Here is a 27,053-nt window from a genome sequence, read left to right on the forward strand (position 1 = left end):
CGACCTGGAAGTATAAAGGGGCGCCTTGCAAACATGACAAATCACCTTATCGTCTGAAGGGACTGTACGGTAGGCAAGCCCCGCGGCATGGCAGGGAGACGTATTGTCTCGTTCCCTGTTCTCAGGGAACATAGGTTACAGTCGTAACCTGAGACGTTCCCTTTCGAAGGGAACTCAACAATACGTCAACGACGCTATGGGGAACGATATACCAACGCCGCCATGCTAAGCGGAGTGCATGCCAAGTGGCAGTGACAACTGTAAGAACCAGCAACTTCAAATGAAACCCTAGAACCACTCACCCTCAGGTCACACTGGGCTGTCAGTGACAGCATTCCCTACGGTCATAGCCCAAGCTACAGCCTCACAGAAAAACCTTCATAAACATGGTTAAATGAAAGGTCTACCTGGGCCGGCTCCGGGCCTGGAACCTCAGCTTCCAATTAGAAGGGGTCCCTTCTAGGGAATGTGGCTAGGGAACCCAAGGGAACCCCAGCCAGTCACTATTCAGGGGAACGTACTCACCCCGAAATGCCACCAGGACGGCCTGACCTGGCGCCAGTACATAGACACTTAGTCTGGCCAAATCCTGTCTGTCTGAAGACAGAGCCTCTGGACAAATGCCTTAAGTAAGGCATCCAACCCGAGGGACTGCGAAGCTGGCAGTGAACCACTCGGCCCGGATCTCAGAGACGGGATATCCCGGAGAGTATGACTCAGCATAGTGCTTTCCGACCCTTGCTAGCGAGGGGAGTTTCTCTACTCGATCCACGGATCAACCCAGTGTCTGTGTTTCAAAACACTGAGGAGGCCTGTGAAGGCCTAAGGGCTGATCTAACTGGGAGGCCTCACGAGAGGCCTACGACCGTCTGACCAGACTCAGGAAGCCGCATGCTCAAAGAGACCCTCGTGAGGGGAGCACAAGGTCTGCCTGGTAGGCAAACCAGGCTGTAGGCAGAAAAGGTTCCGGGAGGGAACCTTTAGCAGAGAATGAACACTTTAGCGAGCCAGGGCGCAAGCTCGCCTTCAGCAGCTGCCTATTAAGGCTAGCTGAAACTGATAGCAAGAGACCACTAGCTTCATAAACCCAGCACCACTAGGGAGCGTTACAGGGAGGCCCGGAGAGGCCTACTACCTGATCCTTTAGGGAGGCACGTGAGGCCTACTACCTGATAACCACAGTACGTGGGAACTCACCTTCAGGGAGGCCCGGCTCCTCCTTCAGGGAGGCCCGGTGAGGCCTGCTACCTTACAACCACAGTATGTGGGGAGTTCACCTTCAGGGAGGCCTGGTGAGGCCTACTACCTGGTCACCACTATCTGTGGGAACTCACCTTCAGGGAGGCCTGGTGAGGCCTACTACCTGACCGTTCTCATTCAAGGAGGCCCGGAGGAGCCTACTACCTGATAATCACAGCATGTGGGAACTCACCTTCAGGGAGGCCTAGTGAAGTCCTACTACCTGACAGCCAAAATATTTGGGAGCCCACATCCAGGGAGGCCCAGAGCGGCCTACTACCTGACAGCCACAATATTTGGGAGCTCACATTCAGGGAGGCCCAGAGAGGCCTACTACCTGATAGCCAACGTAAGTGGGAATTCACCTTCGGGGCGGCCGGGTGAGGCCTACTACCTGATAACCATCTTAAGTGGGAATTCACCTTCAGGGAGGCCTGAGTGGCCTACTACCTGATAACCACTGGTAGCTTTGAGCCCTGAGTCCGGGTGAAAGTATAAGGTGGCCTGCTAAGGCCAGCCAGCTGGGGACTCGCCTATCAGGGAGGCCTGGTCGGGCCTACTAGCTAATAGCAAGTCATATTCTGCCATAAAGTACACTGTTGGAAACCATACTACACAGCATAATTCACTAATGGGCTTCCAGTAGCGCTATAAGGTATGTCCCACAATGTTGGGACTCACCTCCGAGGAGGCCTGTTTAAGGCCTACTACCCATCAGTGAGTCAACTGCCCGAACCACCAAGGCCAACCACGAAGTGAGCTGGCCTACAGTGCCCTCTGGGGGGCTGTCCAATCAAGGAGGCCTGCTGAGGCCTACTACCTAATGGCGCAGCCTTCGTTGGCAGAAAAACTGTTTACACAGCGCCTACAGCATCCTGGTGCCTAATCACATTGCCCATGGCAGTGTACTCCGCAAGAAAGCTAGCACCCTTAAAACAAGGGGAGTACAACATACGCCACTCTGCCTCAACGGAGGCCCCAGTTAGTCAGGGGCCTACCATCTATGCATGGGCGTCAGCTCAGGGGAGCGTACTTCGACCAAAGAAGAAGTGAAGCTTACTTCATACTCGACCCGAGCCATAGTGGTGCGAGGTGGGATAAAACAGAACTGGGAGTGAAGTGCTCAGACCTACCCTGTATCACAGGGGAAGACTCACACCTCACCCTGAGGTTACCAGGGTGCGGGCCTGCCAGCGGCTCTAGGGGTGACAGAAATGTATCTGTGCCCAACCTAGGGGAGTGGGGCTTGAATGAAAGCCAACCACCTACAACCTAGCGCTCGAGCAGTAGCTCAGCGAGGTGAGTGAAGCCTAAACTGGCGGCCTAAATCCGTAGGCCAGTTCTGCATGGCAGAGTCGGGCAGGAAACCCAGTCTTCTTCGTGAAGCGAAAGACGGCCTAACCCTGCTCAATAAAGACATATATACCACGGAGGCCTGTTTGAGGCCTACCATGTCCTTACAAACCATCCTCAGCACCACGCTGCATTACTCTAGGCACCCCAGAATGCAGAGAAGGGGGCGGGCCTTGGCCTAACGACTCCCACGGGAGGAGGCTGTTTATACAGGGATGCTAGAAACCAACATTCACACAGTGAAGGGTCAGAGGAAGAAATGCTAAAATTTTTAGCAGAGCGCCTCTATTATCCCTGGCACAGCCTAGGCCAGCTACAGAGGCGGCCCTAGTGAGGGCCAGCCTGCAAGCATAGATCAATCTGAGGGCTCGGAGGAGCCACAGCCTTACTAAAGAATATAGTCTGTATTATTCCATACAAAGGGCTGCAGAATCGCTCAGCCTAATGAAACCCAAACAGAGCTCAAGGGGCGAAATACTCAGGAAGAAGTCAACGGACCCGTGGGCCGGACATAAGATCTATCTGAAGCTCTAGCATCAGTCAACACTCTAAGTAAAAAATTCTAAGAGAGAGACCAACTACTCTACCCTGAAGTGGCTAACAGCCCGAAGGCTAACATAGTTATCGTTCTGGCCACCTAACGGGGAACTTCAGGGCCCTAATGATCCAGGAAACTTCTCTTACCTTATTACCTTGACATGACCCCATAGCTCTATACAGGGAACGAGGTCTGTAGAGAGATACATCTCGGAATTTTAATTCACAAAAAATTACTCTTAAAAGACCAGTCAGCTCACCTGCGGCGTGCGGAGTGAAGACTCGCCAGATAGTTCTTTATGACCCTGGGGTCCACCACTTTACATGCCTGAAAGAGGCGTTTCTACTAGCCAAGCCTAGGCGGGCCATTGGAACATCGTTCTTATCATAGGCCCAGCCCCAGGCCTTATGTAATGAACGTCTGGGGAGTCAGAAGAGAGGAGAGGGCTGGATTTCTTTTTAATGAAGCCCTCCGGGGAGATTATCCATCAGCGACACTGTGTGCGCTTGTGCTGGATAACCTCCCTCAGATCCCTCTTCTTGCGGGAGTCACGCCTCTTCTGCGCCCTGTTCCTCCACGGAGGGGGCGCACGAGAGGCGACACTGGCTCTCTGGCCCTGTCTACGGTCCTCGGACCGTGAAGGGCCAGGCCCTCCCGCCTGCCTGGGTGTGGAACCGGATCTCAGCGGTATGCAGGATCCTGCAGCAGGTCGGCCTGATATGCCTGCAGCACCGCCATAGTGTGCAGGGAAGCACCAGCCTGAACCGCTGTCGTGTATGCTCTGCCATTCAAACGTGCTGTTGACTTTAGCGGTTTGGATGGCAGGGTTGGAGCTCTCAGTGTCGACGCCTGCCCAGACACGAGATAGTTCGCAAACGACTCGTCAAATGGGCGGCATCGACACATACCCATGCTCTGCGATCCCCTCAACATCAGCGAAATTAACCCGCTGATGTCGGTGAATACGGGCAGAGTATGGGCTCTTCCATGCCCTCTCGATCTCCGTGTGAAGATCAGGAAGGAATGGAAGGCTCACCTGAGCTGGTGTGTATGGCAGGGGAGAAACCGATCGCCAAGCCTACCGCGAGCGGTCTCTCCTCTAGCGCGTCGCCATGGCAGCTACAGCCTGTTGGCGGCGCGCTCCACAACATCCACCAGGTCTGCACACGCGGGGCAGGGTGGCTGAGAGGGTTCAGGATCTACCTGATTATAAACCTCCTCAGCCATCTCCTGCTCGTCCTGAAGAGCAGCAACTGCAGGAAACCATTGGTGCCTGCAGTTCGCCCTCGTCAGCCGTCGAATCATTTGAGAGGTTTACAGGACTCTCAAGATGATCGATGAGCTGTATCTGGAAGCCCATGATGCAAGTCGCCGCTCTGCCTCGGCACGAGCGGGACCACGCGGACCAGACGTTGAACCCCCTTCACTCGAGAAGAGGGCCAGACGAGAGCGGAGCGTTTTAAGAGAAAAACGCTCACAGTTCACACAGAGGATTCCCTCGAGAACCTCTCGTGCGCGCTCTTCTCCCAGGCAGGAAAAAACACACTCGTGTGCTGTACATTTCATTTTCTTACCGTTTCATTGAGTAGCGTTTTCAAACAGACAGTCCCTGAAGACGATGAGATGATTTGTCATGTTTGCAAGGCGCCCCTTTATACTTCCAGGTCGCACGTTAATCATTCACGCTAATGATTCACGGGCTGTCGCCGGTCAATATGATTGACGTGATTTGATAGTGATTTCAGACACCTGTCACGCCTGAGGCGTTCCCCATAGCGTCGTTGACGTATTGTTGAGTTCCCTTCGAAAGGGAACTCTTAACGTGGCTTATATGGGAGGATGGCATTGCGGCGGACAAGAAATCATTTAAATGGTATTCAATGCAAAACAAAAATGAAAAATATAAGTCGTCTATAAAATAAACAAACTATTGTGGCATTAATTGGCCCACAAACAATATTTATTTTAAAGCCTAAACAAATTTATTTAAAGCAAAACACCAGCGTTGGGCGTTTATCTGTAATAGTCTAAGTGTTGTATATTTGTTTCAGCCGCCCTTTTTAAACTGGTGCAGCGCTTACTCGTTGTAGGTAGAAAATGCTTGATTTGATTTGTTAAACATGAAGAGGACTTTTCCGTCTGGCATGGTAGCTCGCTCTAACATTAACCTAGATAAATCTGTGCTTTTATTAGTTGCATATCCAAGTGTTTGTGCAGAGTGTGTAGCCAGCTTACTGCATGACATGGAGGCGCGAACGCTTGCATTTTCCTATCAACAGTGGAAACAACTTAACTCCATTAACAAAAATGAAAGAAAAAAAAAACAGTTATAGAACAGCCTCAAAGACATGAGAAATATATATAAGCTATATAAAGCTTGAAATGTCAACCAACGAAAAAATCGCATCGAAAGCAATTACGGTACCATCTGATTATTTAATGCTGTAGCCTACGGTGCATTTCTATCTAAAGGCGCATCTACACTTTACAGCGGAGATATATGGAGAAAAGTTAGAAGCCTATACTGAAAACTGAAAAATATTTAGAAAACTACTTTTGCCGGTGCTTTGCGGCAAGATTTATGCATGCGCCTGAGTGCGGAATAGGCTATATTCCTCCATGTACCCAGTATTTAAAGGTGCAATGTGTAATATTCCTGAGGATCTATTGACAGAAATGAAATATAAGATCCATAACTATGTTTTCAGTGGTGTATAAAGACCTTTTATAATGAACCGTTATGTTTTAATTACCTTAGAATGAGACATTTATATCTCCATAAGTATGGGCACCCCCTTCTATGGAGGTCGACATATTGTGTCATCATGTTTCTACCGTAGCCGACAGTGAACAAACAGCGCTACAGAGCGCGTTTCGTCACTACCTTGAAAAATACGTTTTCAGTGGTGTATAAAGACCTTACTTAAAGAAGGGGTAGGTAAGTCTGAGAAACTAGCAGAAAACTGCTGGATTTTGAAAGTATCCAACAGAGAAACTCCCACCCCCTTCCTTCTGACCTCATTCCAAAGCCACGCCCCCAAAACACTTGAACATGCAAAGCCAACCGCTCAGCTGGAGGACGCGTTTACCAGTGCGGAGCAGAGAGGAGCGCAGTGCGATGGAGTGACATCATGTCAGAATCACAGGTAATAAAATACCCAGAGGTGGACTGTCAGGGCCTTCTCTGCTGGCCCTCTCAGAATCTAAAATATAAATATAATATAATATGTAAAATATATATTTTTCATTTTTACGATTATATTTCCATAAAGAATATGGTTATTTTTTGTGAGGCTGAGCTGGATTTTCCATATGGTCATCTAAACGCATCACAGCTCCGTGGACCAGCACTAGAAGTATAGCTACCCTTCCGTTGAAGCTGCCATTTCCCATTTGATCATAACTTTGACTGACGTGTATCATTAGCCAATCAAATTTCGATGTGCAGTGACAGAACGTCCTCAGGGCCCAGCGATGTGTCGGCGCTAGCCCCCGCTGATGTCATCAACCGTTTGAAATGTTGGCGGGTTGTGAGCAATGTCAGTGAACTGAGCTATGGCCGCTGCCTTCACACCTCTTACCGGTCCAGTTGACGATCTCCTTTGTGTGCCTTTTTCAAGGCGTATGTTTGGAGAGAAGAAAGAGATCATTTAAAAAGGAAGATCTACACCTAAGCTGGATGGGCTGACCCAGGCCGGAAAAGGTTTTGGCACTTCACTGAGGGTAGCCTAACTATGACCGCTATGACTGGCTAACAGCTAGCACTGAGCGAAACAGGTTATTTATCATTCACACAGCAAGTGCAGTGAGGAACGGGGTGCAGCCTTTCTTTTACTGTCTATGGCTGCAGCTGACAACACTGTGAGGGGTGTTAGTAAGCTTGTTACCCTCGCAGTGCTGTCAGCTGCCCCCACCAAAGTGCAGTGAGGAACGGGATGAGGAACCAAAGTGCAGTGAGGAACCACGTTCACGTCTGTCTGTTTAATGCTGGAGCCAGCAGACTTGTTCAACATGTTGACGTTAAAGGCCCTGTTGGGACCAAGTTTTTGTAAATGTTTTGTAAAAGAGTAAGAGTATGTTTTGTCGCTATGCAAGCATTTTCATCGACTAGCTTATTAATAAAAAAAGTTACCTTGTATGAATTATTTTTATGTATATAAATATTGTAATCAGTTTTAAATATATTTTAATCATTTTAAATAAATGCACAAAAATATTTTCAACATTCATGGTTTTGTGTTTCCTATTATTTTTAAATCCATTTTAAATACACTTTTAAACTATATAAGTCCTTAGCTAAACTATGAGTTTAATGTAATTGGTGGCTAAGAGCCGTGTTCGGGGGGGGGGGGGGGGTGCGCTACTGAAACCCCATGGTACGCTACTGAAAATACCTTTTTGACAGCTCTTTCTCTGCCATAATTTTGAGACTTCGTGGCTTGCGGTTGGTACGCGCCTCTCCTCTTCCGCAATGAGCGAGTCAACCGAGTGCGCGCATGTGGGCAGCTCCTGTTGCTGCAGTGATGGTAGTCATAGCAACGAGGGAGAGTGACAGTCGCCCAGTCAATCAGAACGCTCGGTCCGAATGGAATAATGAGCTGTGTTTATTGCAGCCCTGAGAGGACTACACACACTCTATTTTTATAAACTCCTTTTCAGAGTACTTACATTTTACATATGTATTGGTATATAAAGACAGTTTTAACAGATTTGGCAAAATAAAAATTATGAAAAAATTACCTACCCCACCTTTAATGAACCCTTATATTTGTATTAACTTAGAATGAGCAGTTTCTATCTACATACACCGCGGGTCCCCTTACATTGAAATGCGCCGAGATGTTTCTGAACTGGCTACTCTCTGCTGTCTCAGACTATGACATATTTTCCTGTCGGCCACCGTAACTTTTGTTGGTGGTAATTCGTAACCTCACCACTAGTTGCTGCTAAAAATCACACACTGCACCTTTAAGCAGAAATTAATATAAACGTGCGATTAGTCAACTTTTTACTTAAATGAATGACTACTAAAGCAAAACACCAGCTTTAAATAATTCAAATAATAATAATTCAATTAATTGATTATTTTAATTTCTTCTATAAAGCACGTTGAATTATGAAATGTGCTATATAAATAAACTTGCCTTACCTTGCCTTGCCTACAAGTCAACTAGAAAATGTTTGTCTATGACAACTCTAATCAATAGCCTACATTTAGTTGACATTATTTAATTAGTAATTAGGATCCAGCTGTTTACTTTAAATTAGTTGAGTTAGCATAAATAGTTAATAAACTAATAAAATAAAGTTTAAATTAAGATGTTAACCATATATTTATATAGCATTGCTTATTCCACCACACAAAGGACTGTATTTAAGGTTGACAATCCGTTATACATGTGAAGATCTTTGTAAGGCCGTCTAACTCGATCCAATGGCGGTATTCGAATTAGCGGTGAAGGTCGCACGCGTGTTCCGTCTTTTCTCATGGCAAAGGGATTTTTGATTAAATACAATACATTTTCTCATATGTTAACTCGTTATTTCATCTGACTCCATAAATGAAAAAAGGCTTTAATGATATCGATATCTGTGCATCATTAAATGTTAGCGAATGTTTTACTATTCTTGTAAACTCTTGAATGAAAATAATGTAAAAGTCAATTAGAATAATCAAATACCACAATTTAATATGTCAGGTAAATGTATGTTTACAATTCCATAATCAATTCAAAGGTAGGCTAATCAATGCAAAACATCAAATGCTCTAGAACAAAGAGGAAAATACCCGACAAGAAAAACGTGAGGCAGAGAGACTCGGCTCTCGACCTCACAGGCTGTTCTGGATACAGAAAAAAGCCCCGAGCTCTCGCTGCGTTTCATTATATACCCAGACCTCATTTCAAATCTAAACATCATCCACAGTGGAAATTTACCTGAAAGTCACCATTTGCAAGCAGTGTAATAGCATTCAGTCAAATGGTCAGAAGGTGTTAACTCAAAGACACACCCCAGTGTGGAAGATATTTCTAAACTTCCTAAGAACTTTATTACCTTTTGATTTACTTCTTTGGGAATGAGACCTTGTACCAGTCGTACCGAGACATTTCAAATAATACCAAATATGTATAAAACTAAATGATAATCATTCACATTAAACCATTTAGATTCTTGTGTAAGTTTGGGAGATCTCTGCCAGGATGAAGAATGGGGACAGAAATGTAGATTAGGATGAGGGAGGTGTGACCTTCGTCTCAATAGTGCATGAGGGGGAGTTCAAATGTTAAAGTCAACAGGAAATCAAAATTGACTTTCTTAATACACGTTACGGTTCGTACTGTGCATGATTCATCAGTGTATGTTATTCAAAAGAAAAGAAATGTTACTTTTTGCATTCTTTCATGTAATAAATTGCTCAAACTTTTCGCTGACATCACTCAAGCCACACGACCTTAACATTAGTTAATACTTAATACTAGTGAATATTACTTTATCATGGATTTTTTTGTTTGATTTCCTTTGTTTTCTCGGAGAGTGGCCCTCTCTTAAAGTCCTTCCAGTTTTTTCCAGTCTTACAGTATCTTGAAGATTTTTGTTCTTCGAAGATCTTCTGTTATAAAGACTTAGGCTACATTTCGTTAATTAAAAAAATAGGAACATAATGTTGTAAAAAAAAAAAGGCATGTTCTGTTAGATGTGTTTTGACTACTTTTTGTTTAAATATATCTCTAGCTAATGAATATTAACTTATATATTAATATATTTTAGGCTATAAAAACTTAAAAGGCCTATATAAAATATATTTAAAAAAAGGGCCTCACTGATTAATTTTGCCTGGGGCCCCAGCTAGTGTAGGTTCGCCTCTGATTGGGGGCTGCTACTATTTGCTTCAGCTTTTTGAACGTAGAAGTATGATAAAGGCATTATAGGCTATATAAATTGTATGTGGATAAAGGCATATTTTGTTCATGCCTACACATGTCCTTATGAGGTCTAGAAAATATGTCGTTTTAACGACATAACTTCTCGTTATTACGACATAATTGAGTGGAACAAATAATATGTGGCAGCAATGCGCCACCGTAGTTTCCAACATTGATAATAAATCAGCATATTAGAATGATTTCTGAAGGATCACACTATAGACTGAAGTAATGATGCTGAAAATTCAGCTTTGCATCACAGAAATAAATTATATTTTAAATTATATTCAAATAGAAAACCTTTATTTTAAAGTGTAATAATATCTTAAAATATTATAACAGTAATGTTTTTGTATTTTTGGTCACATAAGAAAATGCAGGCTTGATGAGCATATATAGAGACCCAAAAAGAGTCATAAGAGACTTCAAAAACATTAAAATATTCCAATACTGGTAAAGTCTTTGCTTGAAAAATAAATGCAAATAATATTTATTATTATTATTTGTATTTATTACTAATATTTGTTTGTTTTTATTGTTATTGTTTGTAAAAAATGTTACCCATTTTCCAAATGTAAATGGATCTTTAAACATGAAATCGTTATTTTAGAATAAAAGTTATTTTGGTCCGTGACAAAAAATTTACAATAAACTTAATTAATTAAAACCCCTGGCAACCATCCACGGCGACGGACCTATAAAAACCCTCGCATTTCCGTCTAGACTTTGCAGTGGAGACCAGCTGTGGTAAGTTATAAATGCGTTTAAAAATGTATCCTTGTTTATGTGAATCTTCTAAACAGTTAGTCACTGAAATGTATTACATTTTCTAGATTTGATCAGTGCAGTATTATTTATAATGGATGTTTGACGCTGTTTGTGTAGCTCTACATGTGTGACATTCTGTCCAGTAGGCGTCGCTGTTACTCCTTCATGTGTTTGTGGTCGCGGTCATTCTGGGAATTATAGGCCTGTTGCAGATGACCAAATTACAGTGTGTGTGTGTGACCAAAAAAGGACATGTGGCAGTTTTGTGCTTTGACTCCACACAGCAATCTATAAGAGAACAGTATGTTCGAGCAAAATGGGAGAATAAAAAGTAGAAAGTTCACCTAAATGAACACATTGATACTGCACTGCTGATATCAGGTGAGACAAAAACACATATGCATTATTTAGTATTGTTCTATTAGTATTCCTTAGTTCCCATTCTAGATATAAAGGCCAGAGGAAGTCCAGTCGATTATAGCTTATATAATGCACTCCAATCCAGTCACCGTGATTTTGCCAAGAAAGACATTGTTGATCCTGGAACGACAATCCTGTCCGATTTTATTTAGTCCTAACCATATCCTTAACTTACCCGTAACGTAAACCTAACCGAAGTAGGCTTACCTTCAGACCAAGTACAGTTCAAACTAAATCAAAATTTGCTGGCAAAATTTACACTGCTACAGTACAAGTACAGTACAGTTTTATTTCACGGTGACTGATGCATGATGAGAAACCTTATTAAAAATGCGAACTCTGTGTGAACTCATAAGGTGATGATACACAGGGCAACTTTTTGAGCAATGTTGCTGGGCAATCTTGCCTAGTGATTGTTGCTAGGGCATTGAAAATGGGCAATACATTTTTATCTGTATAATTTAGATCGGTCGTGGGCCCTGTGTCTCATCTGGTTGTCCGTTTACGGCAACATTGCAGAAACACACATTCTCGCATTATGCAAGACAAACTGGTATTAGCGCTATTTAAGTAGGCCTAGCTAGGCTAATTGAAAACACCATATTTATTGACTTTGAAGGTCCTCCAATAAATGGCCTGTTTTTTGGGGGGGGGGGATATGATTTCTTCAGTTCAGGATTAATCTTTTCATGTGAAACAAATTCAGGCACACATTCCAGAGGATGGTTAACAAGTCTGTATCATGTTGCTAATGCTTTGTCTAAAGACTGACAAATATATTTAGACCTACTCTTTATAAAAGCCTTGGACAGACTGTAAAAATCTCTGCTGTCAATTATTGTGTATGTCTGTTTGGTGTTGTTAGCCTGAGCAGCTCAAGCACTCTGTTTCCTGTCAGCGGGACACATTTTTGTGAAATCTGAGGCTTTGTTCGTCGTACCACAGGAATGGCGCTGGAATTGAGAGGGCAGCGGTCGCATTTCTGTCTGATATCCTTCAGTGATTTACAGCTCATGAAGCGGCTGATCTTAAAGTGTTGTATTATTCATTGAGTAAAAAGGCTTTTCTCAGAGAATCTTACACACAGGAATGTTGTTTTACCAAGTTTTTACACATTTGGTTCTTAAATTTATTTAAGAATTATGTGTGAAGTTTAGATGATGGAATGGCAGTTAAAGTGTGTCAAACTTAGAATTTGGTTATGAGAATCTCAGGCTTTTTTCAATTAAAGGTGTGTGTGTGTGTGTGTGTGTGTGTGTGTGTGTGTGTGTGTGTGTGTGTGTGTGCGTGTGCGTGTGCGTGTGCGTGTGCGTGTGCGTGTGCGTGTGCGTGTGCGTGTGCGTGTGTGAATTCCACAGAGTTGGACACATGTCTTCCATGTGTTGTTCAGGTATTCATGATAACTCAAGTGCATGGTGGTTTTATTTTCCTGTAATCTTAACATCACATCAGGTCTGGAAGTAGAATTCTTCTCAAAGGAGAACAGTGAAAACATTGTTGTCACAGCTGTTTGAATAATTTTAAGCAACGGTCTCGTCTAGGAATGAAACATAGTTCAGATTTTTTTGCTTGGTGCCGTGTTTCCATTGTTAATGAATTTAGTGTTCTGTGTGCTGTTAGTGCCTACAGATCTAAAACTCACACTTAGAGAACACATTTAGAATTTGTGAATCTGAATTAAACTGGCCACACATACTCTACTGGATGTGAAAGTGGAATGACAGGAAGAAGAATTTACTTTATTGCAAAGATAAAATAAGATATTTTGAAAAATGTTCAATGCACCCATTGACTTCTGTAGTGTTTTTTCCCTAATATATATATATATATATATGGAAGTCAATGTGGTACATCAACTCTCTGCTTACCAACATTTTTCAAAATATCTTCTTTTGTGTTCAGCAGAAGAAATAAACTCATGTAGATTTGGAACAACTTGAGGGTGAGTAAATGATGACAACATTTCCATTTTTGGGTGAACTATCCCTTTAGATTAAACAGATTATTAATTCCATTCCATTTCTTATGCCTGGAATTTGAATTACATCCTGCATTCTAACATAATTCAAATGAAATTGGCATTTTCAGTTCAATCCTGAATGGTGTACGATCATCATATTATACAACGACATGAATGAGATCGTGTGAATAATGTCAATGTCAGTTTCTTAAACGCAGTCAGTCTTCTTTGTGTAGAGAGAAGGACTCTTCTTGGAGAGGTGCGTGTTTTGAGAGTAAACTCAGCAGTCGAGGTGGAATGACCCGGACTGTACACATGACTATTTTAGGCTTGTTCGTGAAAGGGGTTGCCCAATCTCTTATGGTGTCATCCCTGAGGATCGCGACTCCTGGATGCTGTTTATTGTATGAGATCTCCTGTGAGAGGACGTTAGAGAGCATTTCCAAATACAGGGTGCTCACTTCTGTTAGCATCACTATTACTGTTGCTGACTTCGGGTTATGGATCTGACCAAACCATCACCCTAAACATCACATTTTTCTGTATTCACTTTAAAGTAAATAAAATGGGTTTAAACCCCCATAAACTTACAAGGAAGAAAGGAAACAATCCATTTCTAGAGTCCGAACACCTTCCAATGAAATGATGACAATTTTACAATCAGATTTCATTAGTTAATATGAACTAAGAATGAACAATACTTCTACAGCATTTATTAATCTTAGGTAGTTCATTTCCAAATTTCCTAAAAAACCAAGTTGTATTTGATAACAGTAGTTAATGTGAACTAACTTGAACAATGAACAACTGTATTTTTTATTGACCAATCTTAACAAAGATAAAAATTCAGTAACAAATGCATCTGTCATGTTAGTAACTTAACTAATGTTAACAAATGAGACCTTATTGTAAAGTACCTCTAAACCCTACCTAACCTTACCCGTATCCTCAATAGCAGCAAAAATGGTTTGCAATATAATATGAACACAATAAGTGCATTGTAACAAACTAATTTCTTATGTAAGTAGGACAAAAAGAAAACCTTAAACTTACTTTAATTCAACTTGGCAATCAAGGCAACATTTCTCATTTTCATTAAGTTTAACATGATGTACTAAAATAACTGAAACTAAACCTGAAATAAAAATGAATGAACCTATATAAAAATAAACAATTTTTATGTTAGGGCAATTGACAAAAAAAAAACTAAATTACTAAAACTTTAATAAAAATTTATAAAGAAACTATGGAAATATTAAAACAAAAACTCATTGAAAATATTAACAAAAACAACAGTAGTTTTTAAAATAATTTTAACTTTATTGTATTTTAATATTGTAAAATACGCTAAGGGAAAAAACAGTAAATAGGTTAACAGTAACTGGACATTTTATGTTTACAGTAAAATGCTGTTAATTGTAGTTTTTATATGTAAAAAAGAACAAATCCACGTACTGTATAATATACCGTAAAAAACTGTAAACTGACATTCCCAGAATTCCCTGTGTGATACTTTACATGTTTAAATAATCATGTTTCTTAATAGATTTTGTTATTGTTTGATTAAGTTACTGTATGTACATTTGGATTTATGTTACATCTTCTGTTGTTTAATGAATGAAAATATTGCGTTATTTTAGTGTCGTGTGTTACCATGATGGTGTTTTGAGATTGCGTGAATGACCCTGTGCACCTTCTATATCTAGTATATACTTCTGCCTGTAGAAAAACTGTGTGATGAACTTATTCATGATTCATTATGTGTCTTCCTCTTTTACCACCTGCATTATTATGGTGGTTGTCAGTGTATGGTAAAGGTACAAAACAGATTTTAGTAGCAGTGTGATTTGTTGAATTAATTAAAAAAAATCTTGTTTGTAAATTACAGTTTTATACTATAAAATGTACAGGTTCTGTAAATATATTTACATTTTTACTGTCTTTTAAAAAAAAATATTCTGGCAACCACAGCTGCCCAACATTTTTTGTAAAAACATTTTCTTTTAGTTTTTTCAGATCTCAGTGATACTAAAATTACACAGTTATGGTTAACGAACATTTCTGAGTTCATTTCGCTTTTAGTTCTTCTGGTCTAAATATCACAGAATGCATAAATACCTGTCTTTTCACAATCTTCATGTCTGCTTCTACTTTCTCATGCCCCTTGAGGAATCGCAGGGAACATATGTAGTATTTGTTTTTGCAGCCCGGTGTCTGCACCTATGGGGGACATTTGGACTGAGGATCCCATTAATAACCTCTGGTAGATCAGCTGAGACGACCGACCCACTGACCCGCTGGGACACCGTCCTGCTGAAAACATGAGAGCTGTAGAAAAGAAGAGGTGGACCAAACTAAAAGTGTACCAAAGTGAAACCAAAGTGTACTAAACTGTATGTAATTGAGGTATTTTAGGTGTTTAGTGGTCCTAACTTGTATTATTCTTCCACCAACTTAAATATTTTATAACCAGTCTGCTGTTGGCTATGGGATTAGAAACCTTCCAAGCTGTTCCACTAACCGTGGTGTAACTAGGTGTCAGCGTTTCTGAGTCAGCAGTGATGCCACTGATATATCTGGAGTCGAGCTCATGTTGGACACCAAATACTAATACTAGCTGAGGAGCTAGCGTCTTGAATGACACATTAAACTGTCCTCACAAACATTTTATAGTCCAGCATATTCGCCTTTCAACACCTCGCAAATAGATTAGCATCGGCCGTTTTAAATGCTAAAGTGAATTTAGCCATCACATCATTATAATGTTTGGTTGAAGATTTGTTGGTAAATGGAAATTGCTATACGCTGGTCATTCAGGAATATCTAGTCTGGACCAGAAGTTCATTTAAGCTGTTCTGAGTTGGGTAGATCCACACTTTGAGAAGTACCAGGGACAAAAGCTTAGAGACGTTGGCAGCAAGTGCCCGGTTTATTCATAAGTGCAAGTCTGAAACCTTTGGTGTAATGCAACACCTTACTGTCTCGCTCTTAGAAAGGAAACCTCCCAATCAAGGGTTTTGCCAAGAATAGAAGCCACATCTTTCAGCAGAAGAAAAGTCCTGCCGTAAGCGTTTTCTTTCTTTCTCAGTCTCGCTGCTGTGCCTTTCCTTGCCCAAAAGCTACAAAAGCTGAATAAACAGCAGTGAACTAGGGCTTGCTTAGTTTTCTGGAAATATGCAGAGGAAATGGGTCTCTCGTTTCGACAAATGGACAACTTTTGAGAGGAGTCAAATGAGCCTGCAGGGACCGAACAGCAGGTTGGAGAACATGTTGCTTTCAGTCAAAAGGAGAATCTGAAATTATCGCGGTTGAAGTCTGGATTATTCTGTATGAGCCTTAAAAATATTTTCTGACACCCCAGAGCTTCAGTAGTTTATTTTTAAATGGCAGTGTCAATAACACCCTGTTTGGGGTCGTGGTTTAAGCTCTGAGCCGGAAACTGAAAGGCTGTAGGTTCAAATATCTCAAGTAATTCATAATCATTGTGCTCTTGAAGAAAGGTTGTAGGGTCAAATCCTAAATAAATACAGTTAAATGTATGGAAGCCCATTTTTGCCTCAAAGTAAAAATATAAAAAGCTTATTGTGACTATTTCTTGAAACAATCAACATATCTCCAAATTGTGATTTTTATATCTCGCAAAGTGACTTTATCTTTGGCCTTTGCCTTTTGTTGGAGATACCTTTGGATATTATTAAAAACTGTTTGAACCTGTGTGCTTTCCTACAACCTGTCGTGACAATATCTCACAGTTGCGGGTTTGTTTCTCACAATTGTACATTTATCTTTTTGTTACAATTGCGATTTTATTTCTTGTAATCGTGACAATCATAGGTGCGACTTTTCTGTAATTGTCACTGTATATCTTGTGATTGCAGCTTTGTTTCTCATAAATCTGACTTATAAATCTGACTTTAAAAATCTACAAATCTCATAAATCTGACTATATATATAGTTACTTTTGTCAAGGAGGAGTAAAAACATTGGCTCTGGTTCACTTATCACACTTGAAATAGAGGAAGAAGTTTAGTGCATTGGTTGAGGGTGAATGAATCATATAGTTTTGTTAAGGTATACCCAATAAATCGCATCAGATCTTTCATTTTACTTTTTAGTCTCTTCCATTCAAACAAAGATATGGAGCCCTAATGTTACCCATGTTTCCCCCCATCTGATTGGAGATCTTAGAAACCACACTGCTGATTTTTCATAAAACATCACAAGCTCAGCATCCGATTTTATGACTAAGTTCAGTAGAGTCAGCAGAGAAGTTGATCTTAGATGAATTCCTCCGGCTGATCTTGGCTTCTCTCCCATTTCTTTCAGCTCCCTGACAGGAAGTGTGAACCCCACACCGAGACTGACACGAGAACAGTCACAACATCTGAACAAATAGTGACAGGGTCACGGGGGCCTGATCTGGGGTGAGAGGACAGCTTGTCAAGAGGTGTGGGCTCCTTTGGTATGTCTCACTCAAAACAACTAGCAGTCGTGACGCAGAGCCACCGCTAACGCATTTTGTCTGTGTGTGTCCAAGTGAGTCTGTGTCTCGTTCACTCAAAAAATCTTTCATCTGGAAGATGTATTTGTGGGGATTTTGCAGAATGTCTAGACTCTAGACCAAGACACAAATGGCACTCTTCATTAGTTCACAAGAGGTTTGTCCATGTATTTGAATAGAATGTGGCATTCGCATGCCATTTAGATATGTTATCACTAAAGGTAATTCATACACAAATGATACTCTCCATAATATGTGCATGGGAGAATCAACAATATATTCCTAAAGAGTTTAGTGTTAGCAATGTGTTAATGTGTTCAATAGACTTTGCATCCAGAGTTTGCTGTTAGCATTTGTATAAAGCTAATGTGATATTGCTAATATGCATTCTGGGATTGCATTCACTGTGAAGTATATGCGATCTAATGATGTAATGTTGCAACCTATACCCTTTGGAGCATCCTTCATGCCGGATGGTGCCTTAGAATACTGTCTAGGTAGGCAGCACACTGGGTTTTGGAACAGACAAGTCAATGAAGAGCTACTTCAAAAATGCATGTATCCTCAGGTAAACCATCCCGTCTCCTCATTTAGCCCTATTTGATTTGAACAAACTGGGTGAATTAAATAAGACGCATGGTCAATAATGAAGACGAGCACATACCCAGAGGTTTTTATGGCTCAGTGAAATGGAAACCAAACTATTTAGGAAGCCGTAAACTCAACATAAGAAGTCATCATGTCAGCTCTCAGCACCCAGCTCCATATATGGGAAGATTTGCTTCAACTGCTCACATGGAAAGTTTTCACCTACTGACATCCAGGAATGGGAAAAATGGGCACATATTGATCGAGTTCTGTAAATGTCATGCTACATACACTAACACACATGCTAAATTGCCTCAATGTCAAGACCACAAGAGGAACCAAGCTGTCCAAGCATCTTTTTCTGGCTTCAGACCTGATTGTTCTGTGGTCATGACTAGATAAATAGATGGATAGATGGGAAGAGTTCAGTGCAGTTTATCAATAGATAAGATAGATAGATTCACACATACATAGATGGATGGATGGGAAGAGTTCAGTGCAGTCTATCACCAGAACAGCTTGAAAACATTGTGTTGCTTCAGTGAACCTCAAAAATGAGTCACATCAGTGCAGGAGAATTCCTGGTCTCCATCCGGCCTTATGCCGTTATGGAATCTCTTATCTTGAGGATGCAAAGTAATGCAAACTGTCGGTAAGTGCTTTGCTGACTCCATCCCAGCAGTGTCCAAGTGTTTAACATGGGAGTACTTGAGCTTCAGGGATTTCTTTGCTGATTTCACACCTAGAAGGTTTGTTGATTGACAAGCAACATTTGATTTTTAGTCTTTTTATCTTGTTTTTCTGTTCCTTTTCAAGTGATCAAGGTTCTCCAGACATTCTGGAGGAGAATAATCGTTGTCATCTCGTCACATCTGAATTCACCTTTCTGGCCAGATTATGGCGGTTTGTCTTGCGTGAGATTCGGCTCTGAGTTTTCTCCAGCTGTGTTAGTGGAACACAGACAAACACTTCATAGGGAGGAACCCTCACTAGCCCGCAACTATTCAACCATTATGGCTCCCACCCGCATCAAACAGGCTTTAAAAAAAAGAAGGGGAAAAATCAAGAAATCACATTCCACCGCCAAAGCTGCTTGTTTTTCACATAATCATGAGTGACGTGAAAAGCAGAGGAGTTTGTCTGCTTGTTTTCCTCTCCATTTTTATGACCAGGGTGGGAGTTGCTTTGCTGACAGATAACAATTTGGACAACCGCTTGAAATGAGTGTAAGAGACGTGTAGTTCCTAGGTGACTGTCTGCTTGGTAAATTGAAGTTGCTCATGTGAAATACTATCTTGTAACATCACAATGAAGGGTAAAATTAAAGCTATGATGGACACAATGTGATCAAAGGAAGAGACAGGCATTTTTGATGTCATGTCTTTTCACAGGGACTTCTCTTGGCAGAACGTGCAGCCATTTCTCCTATAATGGTTAATGTTTATCTATGCACATGAAACAAAAGCAGTTCTAAAGTAGTCTGTAAAATTATGCTACTCAATAAGACCTCATTTTTCCCAAAATGAAAGAATTGCATGCATCTTTTTACGAATACGTCAATCCCAGAATGCATTGTGACGAGCTAAGTAAAAACAAACAGTTTTAGTTTTTTTAGTCAGTTCTGAAAAGTATCAATTAAAAAACTGTCTAAATGTGTCTGGTGACTGTGATTGAGTTGACCAATGAAAGATGAGCAACATGCAACATCAAACGAATCAACTTTTCTTGCATTTGCATTTAACAATTTTATCTAATTTACTTTTTTATAATATTTATGATTTTGTTGTCATATCCATCAAAAACACTCCAGAAGTGTCTAAATTGCACTATGAACCGCACAAACCACAAAACCTACTTTACATTGATATGGGGGAATGGTACTAGGAGCTTGGTTTTTGTGTTATGTTGCGGGTCAATTTGACCCATTTCGATTTTCTAGTTGTTGGAATTACTGGTTAACCTTTGTTTTTTTTCTTGATATTTTGTGCCTTTTTCTCATTTATCATGATGAACATGCATGCAAAGTTTCAACATGCTGATGTTTTTTGACATGTATAAACAAAATTACTATTATGTTTGTGATGTTCGCGGGTCAATTTGACCCACACAGACAGCCATTCAAAAGCAACTGTACAGACACAAAATAAAAACATTTATTTTCTGTATGTCAAGGCACTTCAACTCCAGTTCTAACATGCAAGTGCATCTAAAAGTGCTCTAACCCTAACCAAACACACTTGAAAAAGCTACAATCACAGTGTTCAGAATTATTTGCAAATTACAGATGAAAATAATTAATTACTATCTGTCAGACAATATATATTAATAATAATTTCAATATTCAAGATATCTAAAATACCTAGCTTTTAACCAAAACTTTTATGTAGGATTTTCAAAGGCTGTTTCACAGAGCCAAAAAAACAAAAACAAAAAAAAAACATTTATTAAATGTATGTTTTTGTTATGTTTGGTTTCTCACTTCCCTGTGAGTGAATAATGAAACTAGTGAACTAGGTCTTAGGAAACTAGGGAAAGTTGACTTAGGAAAATTAAAAAATTTCATTATACAGCAAATTTTTGTTGTTCATTTACGATGTTCAAAGCATAAAATGTAAATAAAATAAAAATAAAAAATGTATATGCAAAAAAAATCAGTATAATGTTTATTTTCCAATTTTGTCAAAACAAAACTGTTTTAAAAATGGTTTAAAAACATTTTCATAAATCATATTTTCAGATATAATGTTTTTGTAATGTTTGACAAATGTTGATATTAAAAGTTTACAGTTTGTATCTAAATCTTTGTTGTTTTTCATAGTATGATTTTTGAGGAATTGTACTGAATCCAATCTGGGTCAATTTGACCCGGTCTCCAGAAGGGGAGTACACAGAAATCGAACAGAACACGAGGGTTAAGAATTTAAAATTTTCGTTTAAAAAAAGGAAGTCGCCGCCTGTATGTGGACTGCAGACATTGAGACTGCTGGCAGGGTTTAGGAGCAGTTTCAGATCAGGGCCAAAAAATAAAAAAATCCTCCCCTATCATACTCATCTCTGCCTTGGGCTCAGGGTGAAAATCTGCCCAGGCCCGCCAGGCATTTCTCCCAGAGACCACCTCGGCTCTGATCTCTCTCAAACAGCTTGCGGCAGCGAAACGCTACACATCTCCTTCATGAGTACCAACAGTCCAGGCTTTATTAAGTAGTCAGGCCATAAAGAGATCTTGATCGCATCTCTCTACGAGTCCATCTGTGTGAGTCTTATATCCTTAATGTGGTTTGATCGGCCTGTTGGTTTTTGTATCGCAGGAACAGAGTGATACAAGAAAAAAGTCCTGTTATATAGGAATTTGGCTACCTTGGACCATTATATATACAGCATTATACCACAGGCTGTTGAAAGCTTGAATCTGATTGGTTGACAAACTTTCTGAGGTGTGCAATTATTTTCAGGGAAACACATGGCTAAAGTAGTTCCAGGCAGGTTTTGAGTCTGCATTAGATTCTGCTTCGCCTTGTGGCCGCATTACCACCTCAGGTGTGCATTAGTTTTTTAATAATTCAACAGTTCATTCACTAATTTACCACATGAAAGCCCCAACTGACCATTTAGAATCTATATTTCAGATAGCTGGGAAATTAAAAGTATGGAGGCGTGCACATGACACAGGGACAAAAATAAATAGATATTATGGGCATGAATTTAGACTTTGTTACCACAACTTTTAAATTTGTGACATTTGAATTTGTTCAAAAACTGTGGCACAATTTAACCTAAATGAGGGAACAGTTTATGAGGGACGCAATTTACCTAAAACTATGGAATGAATTGAGTCGTGGGAACAACTATGTCAAACATATGTGGCTGAATTAAACCAATATTTCCACTTAGCATCAGTGGATCAGGTAGTCTGAGCTGGTGTGATTGAGTGGAGTTGGGGACTGATTTGCATATTCATGACTGAAAGCAGACTTAACTTGTGGCCGTGATAGGTTTTTGTTTTTTTCCCCTCCCACATTAAAGGGATAGATCACTCAAAAATGAAAAATTCTGTTGTTCTGTTTTCAAGCTGCTTCTTTTAATGCAAAAAAATGATGAAAAATATCTCTAATCTTATCAAAAAGTACTCTTGTATTAGATTCCAAGTCATCTAAAGCCATTCAAAAAGACATGGAAAAGAGCAGCTTAGACATTCTGCTAAATAACTCCATGGGAAAAGAAAAATTGTATGGGTTTCCAATAAAAGGAGAGTGAGTTAATACTGACAGAATTGTTATTTTTGGCTAAACTAGCTGTTTATGTCATGTACAACTCAACCTGGGTTGGTGAAACCTTATTGTAAGCGATACGTGAGCTGGTTATTAAATGCACATGTGTGTGTGGTCATTCCTCCAGTGATAACTATCGCAGGGCTTGATTTCCCTGGCATGACCGAGTGGAAGCAAGTGTATGCTTGTATGTCATCACCCCCTTGATATGTGTGTGTTGGAGTCTCAAGTTGCGTTGGGGTCAGGTTGCACCTCTGCCTCTCACCAACATTTGCTGTCCAGAATGAATTTACCCCAGCATGGTACTGGTTAATCCCATCTATCTATATATACACTGCAATTTCCCTGAGCTCCTCAGATGGACTTCTGAGAGACTTAGAAAGTCCCGTATGTCATTGAGGATGAATTCTCTGGGGGGCTTCTCCTGGTCCCTGCCGCAGGGAGAAAACACAGATAAAGTGATAAAGCATGAGGATTAGTTTAGTGAGACTCTTCGAAGTTTTGGGGACCATTTTCATATTATTTCATTTATTTTTTCATATGACTTGGTGTCTACTTTTTTTTTTCATTTACTGAGGAAAAAGTGAGTGGTACTTGCCCATGCAAATGTCAGCATTATAATGTCAAGAGTGATGTAAGTTGCTAAGCAGTTGCTAGGATGTTGTGTGTGGTTGTTAATGTGTTGCTATGGTGTTCTGGGTAGTTGCTAGGGTTTTCTGAGTGGTTGCTAGGGCACTGGTAGTTTGTTTATGGGGTGTTCTGGGCGGTTGCTGTTTGCCAATCTGTTGCTATGATGTTCTGTGTGGTTGCTAAGGTGTTGCTAGGGTGTTCTGGGGGGTTGCTATGACACTGGTAGTTGGTTTCTGGGATGTTTTGGGTAGTTGTTGGTTGTTAAGCAGTTGCTAGAATGTTCTGTGTGGTTGCTAAGGTGTTGTTAGGATGTTCTGTGTGGTTGCTAGGTTTTTCTGCTGGGCACTGGTCATTGGTTTCTGGGGTGTTCTGGGTGATTGATAAGATGTTCTGTGTGGTTGTTAGGGTGTTCTTGGTGGTTACTAGGTTTTTCCTGTGTGATTGCTAGGGCACTTGTAGTTGGTATCTGGTGTGTTCTGAGTGTTTGCTGGTTGCTAGGATGGTCTCTGTGGTTGCTAGGGTGTTATGGGTGGTTGCTGAGGTGTTTCTAGGGTGTTCTGGTGGTTGTTGGGATGTTATTCAGCAGTCACTTAGTGGATGTTATAGAATTGGTCTTTCTGGGTAGTTGTTTGGCGGTTGCTAGGTTCAGGGAGGTTTCTTGGCGGATGCTAGGTTTTTCTGAGTAGCTGACAGGGTCTGACGAGGTGGTTGTTAGGGTGTTCTGTGTGGTTGCTAGAGTATGCTACTTGGATTCTATGGAGATAGTTCCTGGTGGTTGCTAAAGCATTGATTAGCAGTTACTTAAAGGCTGCATTGGTATTCTGGGTTGTTGTTAGAGCATTGCTTGGTGGTTGCTAGGTTTTTCTGGATTGTTGCTAGGGTATTGCTATGCAATTGCTAGGATGTTGGGGGAAGTTGCTTACAGGTCAAAAGTCTCAGATGAATGATATGTATTCTTTGGGATTATGCCATCAATACATTACTTAGAAAAGCAATACATCTCTAGCCACATGATTTGAGGTATCATTCATATCCATAACACAAATGGTGTGGGACGAGTAATGCACTGCAGTTCAATACTCGGACTCATATGTAAGAAATAATAATAGTCGTTTTCTCTAGCAAATACCACTAAGTTATAAATAAATGTGTTGTTGGCCCATATCAAAAGATCCCAAAATGTCTTTCTTAATTTGGCCAGCAGCTTAACATTTGATGTTCGGTTCTATATGCAAGCATGAATATCATCTATGCAGAAGGACTCTTGTTCATGTCAGCTTCTCTGGTTTCCTCTGCCTTTCATTCCTTAATCCTCAGTAGACATGGGAAGTGTAACTCCCCTTCCTGACAGTCATTATAGAGCCTGAAGGAGATACTGAAGTTGTTAAATTTAGATGTAGTGAAAAATAAATGTCAATGCATGTTTTTGACAGAAATGTTATCATGGCTGCTTTGTTTGCTCAGTTGCTTTCACTGTAATTCTATTTAGCCCACAAATCACATTTTGTTTCAGAATACACAACACAATTATCCACTTTTCTCTGTGTATTTTTGAGTTCTTGCTCCCGGTTTGGGAAAGGACAGTGTTCCACAGCTACATCCCAAGGTTCGACTGCAGTAGATAAACATGGATCTGATGCCAGCACTATTACTCCAGCATGGATGGATGTGTCATGAAACCACTGGGTCTGTTACAAGATCACCAGAGATGATAAACCATCAGAGAAAAAAGAAAAAAAAAAGAACAAGAAGACATAAACAAGGAACTCCAGATTTCCATCCCCTGTGCTTGTCTATATCTTTATATATTGGAACAGATGGGAGAAACAATAAGATGATGTCCATGCATGCGTATTTCATTTGAATTGTATTAGTTGGATTGGAGAAAGCTGGTCTCAGATAACACTTCCTCTCTCATCTCTACCCAGCATGTCACTATAAATTTGTACTATGGGGGATTGTGGACTGATCCAAAATGATCCTCATATAAACATGTTTAATAAGAGCTGAACAGAGACAAGTATCAGTTCACACTGTCAGAAAACTTTTTTTCTAGTGGGAAAAGTATTGGAAAACCATTTCAGTCTGTTTCAATGAGTTACTTTACAAACAACCAGATGCTGGGCAATATTTTCAAATAATATCTTCTAAGATATTTGTTTTCCAAAATACAAACTATTGTTTAATGATATCCAACATTTTCATACTGTGTTTGTGGCTATATGAATGTTTACAGGCCTCCTAGGTATTTATGCTATTATTCATTTAGTACAAATATTTATCCATAGTTCTTTGGGGCGTATTTCTATTGTAAGCTGCATCATGTCACCACAAATCATTAAATGTAAAAAGAAAAAATGTTGTCAAGATTTTTTTGTGATGTGAATGATAACCGGAAATGACATAATAGGGGTCTGTCATAAACATAAAAATAAGATATAATGGGGAAAAAGGAATACTATTTAGCATTATTTTAAACTTTTTCCTAGCGTGGATGGAATTTTTCGTCAACCCATGTTTTCGCTGTTATACGATAGGGGGCGCTATTACACATCTTCTGAAATATTACAGAATCTCCAGATCAAAACAAAGGCGAAAAAATAGTAGAAACAAGCAATAAAAGCATTGCTTATGCACACATTAAGCTAATGTGATCATCAAACATTAAACATCATGTAAATCGAATGAAATGTCGACAGAACGAATTATATATGACTGTGAATCTTTAGGGGTGTCGGTGGACTCTATCTACTCCATCTATGAATTGATCATCGTTCTGAATCCCATCTGGACAAAGTCGTTATGATGCTTTTTATATATTTTTTATATATATATATATATTTTTTTTTTATTTGGGAAGAGTTAGAGACAGGTAAGCTCATTTACTTAAAACTGCAATAGTTTTATTAGCATTGCATTGTGATTATTATTATTTTTTGTTGCATTACAATAATGACATTTGGGGGTTGAATAGATGCTATCTATATGCAAGAAACCTTTAATGAAAACGCCAAGAACAGCTTTGTGGTATTCAATAAAATTACACGAGAGCAGAAACAGTGCAAGACAACTGCGTATTATAAGACTGGGGTTATTTTAGGGAATCATCACATTATGTTTGACCACTTGTCTAAGTGTTTTGTCATTTGAAATATACAGACTGGACCAGGTGCATGCTCGGGCATTAAGAGTGCCCTAAAAATACTCTGAGAAGCTTGTAAGGAGGAGCAGGACAGACTGAAGGATAACAGAGAGAAGTCAGTCCGCTCAATATCCCAAAGAAACAAACTGAAGCTCCTCTTGCATCTATCATGGGATCCATAAAGGCACAGCCGAGTCTGTTGATGACATTTTAAGCCCATGCAGAGTTTTTGTTAATTTATATAGTGAAGAAGTGTTGAAACAAACGGCATGTATGAGTTCTTATTGAGTTATCTTAGTTATTATGAGATCGTGTTATCAGTCAGAAATACGAGAATCCGAGTTATTCTGTCATCAGTGACTCTTGGTCCACTATATTTCTGTACGGTTGATGGACCTTTCATCCCAAATAGCATTCAGTATTAAAGGGCCAATACCCCTGGAATAAGCTCAGGGCATCGGGGTCAAAAATGCCACAGAAATTAAAAATAGATTAAATGATTCAATAAATTCTTTCTAATTACCAAAAAACACCATAACAAATGCTTTATTTTCATTTGGTTAATATTTAAGTCAAGTCAAATCAAGTCACCTTTATCTATAGCGCTTTTCACAATACTGATTGTTTCAAAGTGGCTTTACAGATAACAGGAAAATAATGCAACAAAATTTGTTTCTAGGAGAAAATAGCGTCATGGTTCAGCTTCAGTAGCTAAGTTTGTTG

The 27,053-nt window shown here is 40.2% G+C and overlaps 1 long non-coding RNA gene across 1 annotated transcript; it reads left to right on the plus strand.

The window, feature by feature from the left end:
- The first annotated feature begins 11,015 nt into the window (after positions 1-11,015).
- LOC143721044 (uncharacterized) lies at positions 11,016-25,503 on the plus strand. The gene is made up of 4 exons (XR_013196677.1): positions 11,016-11,202; positions 15,408-15,545; positions 17,528-17,663; positions 24,745-25,503. It is a non-coding gene; the product is annotated as an uncharacterized LOC143721044 (long non-coding RNA).
- The last annotated feature ends 1,550 nt before the right edge of the window (positions 25,504-27,053 follow it).

The sequence above is a fragment of the Siphateles boraxobius genome, unplaced genomic scaffold (genome assembly GCF_051911475.1).
Source record: "Siphateles boraxobius isolate OS27281-9 unplaced genomic scaffold, OSU_SipBor_1 65, whole genome shotgun sequence".
Lineage (NCBI taxonomy): Eukaryota > Metazoa > Chordata > Actinopteri > Cypriniformes > Leuciscidae > Siphateles > Siphateles boraxobius.